Source organism: Carlito syrichta, unplaced genomic scaffold, assembly GCF_000164805.1.
Source record: "Carlito syrichta isolate Samal-C Ts95f unplaced genomic scaffold, Tarsius_syrichta-2.0.1 Scaffold305276, whole genome shotgun sequence".
NCBI classification, from domain to species: Eukaryota; Metazoa; Chordata; class Mammalia; order Primates; family Tarsiidae; genus Carlito; species Carlito syrichta.
In genome coordinates, this window is record NW_007249372.1 from 51,072 (window position 1) to 53,781 (window position 2,710).

Genomic DNA, 2,710 nt, shown 5'->3' on the forward strand with positions numbered 1-2,710 from the left:
AAAAGGATTGACAGTGGTGGGAAACTATGGGGGGGTAGGGAGGGGAAGGGAGGTAGGATTAACGGTAGTCGATATCTGTCTGGGGACAGGGGCTCACCTCATCAACAAGAGTACCTGCACAATGCATATTTGTATACCTAACCCTTAACTGTACCCCACAATTTCAAAATTAAAAATGTTTAAAAAAAAAGAAAGAAATCACTCATTTAAAGGTTTTAAACCCGCATCCCAATACCAGACCCTGCACCTGTAATACACCAGGCATTCTGGTTTTTTTTTTTTATCCTATAATTATCTTGTGAAAAGTATAATTATATTCTACCATGTTTTTTTGCCTGTTGAAAACATTACCTCACCGAATGTAATATGTTTAATGCACAATTTTGGTGATCCCACTCTGAAGCATTTCTTTAAATTAAAAACAAACAAACAATCAAACAAAAAACCAATGTACTGAAGCTCTCTAACTCTGAGAGGTCCTGAGCATTAGAATCACAGGAGGTGACCAGGCTCGGTGGCGCAGCCTAGAATCCCAGTATCTTGGGAGGCCGGGCGAGTGGACTGCCTGAGCCCACAGGCGCGAGATCAGCCCAGGCAACTTGGCCAAACCTCATCTATACAATTTAAAAAAAAACTGGGCAGGTGAGATCTCATCTCTACTATAAATCAAAAAATTAGCCGGGCGTGGTAGCGCGCGCCTGTAATTCCAGCTATTCGTAAGGCTGAGGCGGAAGGATCGCCGGAGCCCAGCAGGTCAAGGCTGCGGTGGCTGGCAGTGGCCACTGCACTCCAGTCTGGGCAACAGAGTGAGACTCCAACTCAAAAAAAAAAAAAAAAAAAGAGAGTCTGGGCTCAGTGGCTCAGTCTATAATCCCAGCACTTTGGGAGGCTGAGGCAAGTGAATTGCCTGAACCTGAGTATTCGAGACCACCCCGGGCAACTTGGAGAGACCTCGTCTCTACAATAAAAAAGATTAGCGAGACACCTGTAGTTCCAGCTACTTGGAAGGCTGAGGCGGAAGAATCGCAGGAGCCCCGCAGGTTGATGCTGGGCTGGCTGTGATTGTGCCACTGCATTCCAGCCTGGGCAATGCAGTGAGACTACAACTCAAAAAAAAAAAAAATCAAACGACCAAGAGCCTTACCTCTGCAAGTGTGACCTTGGGCATATCTCACTAATCTGCAACGCCCAGGCTGGAAACTCCTTGAGATCATAACTACGCTTATTAATCTCTGGCACCTAAAAATCCTGCCCATGTCTGACACACAGAAGGGACTAGAAACACTTTATTTAATGTGTTCACTATATGCTAAAAACCTAGTAAGCACTTTATAATATATTAAGTCTTTCATGTTTCATTTTAGCCCTACAAGGGGGCGTTATCCCCTGTACTGGTAACTTACTCATTGTCTCTCAGTCCCTAAAACATTCTCCACTCCATACTCCAGGGGCAGCATATACACATTTTTCTGTAAAGGGCTAGATAGTACATGTTTTAAACTTTGCAGGCTTTAAGATCTCTGTCAAAACTGCTCAAATCTGCCATTGTGGCACAAACAGTAAAAATAAAACACCACGACACACAAAAACAAATGAATGTGGCTGGAATTTTAGACATTGAAATATTACATGCCATAAAAATACTATACTTTTATCATTTTTTTCAACCATTTAAAAATGTAAGAACCACTCTTCAATCCTGGGCCACACAAAAACTAGCCTCATTCACCCTGAGGGCCATACTTGGCCAACTTCTGCTGTGCTCTGTGATTATGGGTTGGATGGCTGCACACTACATTTCCCAGAATTCCCCTTCCTATATATGTTTGGTTAGGATGGACCACAGATCAGCCCAGGCTCTAGCCTTCAGTTTCTCTTGCCACCCACAGCCTCAGCTATGTTGCCCCCTTAGAGATGTAAACACCAGCCTGCTGGTTTCCCCAGAGACCTGAGAACGATCTGTGGAGTCCACTCCCAGAGATTCAAGCACCCACTTGCCAGGGCCCATGCTGTGAGTATTACCTCTCCCTTTTTATTCCCCAGCACAAGGGAATAGATGCTCTCTCCTGCATCTCTAATCTCTAGGCTACTTCAACCTCCTCCTTTTTGGTCTTTCAGACCCCTAACACCTGCATAGTCAATGCCCTCTTTTTAATCCCCTTCATTTGAACTATCTAGTGTGATTTCTGTTTTCCTAACCCAATCTCAACGGATATCTTCCTATTTCATAGACTAGAACACTGGGAGGTCTAGAAGTTTAGGTCTTATCTAGGTGAATGTAGCAACTAAGTCATGAGTATCTGTCCAATATCACAGAAGAAGGAAAAGGAGACACGCTGGAACCCAAACTATCTGACCCCTAAGTGTGTAGGCTTTTAGTCAGTACATGCTTCAGAGGGAAGAGTTCCCCATTCACATTGCTCCAGCAAACCTAGCACAGCCAAAGCACCCTGCAGGCACCACATTCTGATGGTTAAGTGAATAAATGAATGAATGATCTTCTCTTATCTTGGCCTGGGCATGCAAAGAGGTGCAACAGATGACTGTCAAAAACAAATGGGAGGACAAATATCTTTAACCAATAGTTCTCAATCTTGGCTGCATGTTAACATTTCCTTAAAAACTTAAAAGAAAGGCCAAGCAGCCGGGCTCGGCAGCTCAGCCTGTAATCCCACGCCTTTGGGAGGCTGAGGTGAGTGGATTGCCTGAG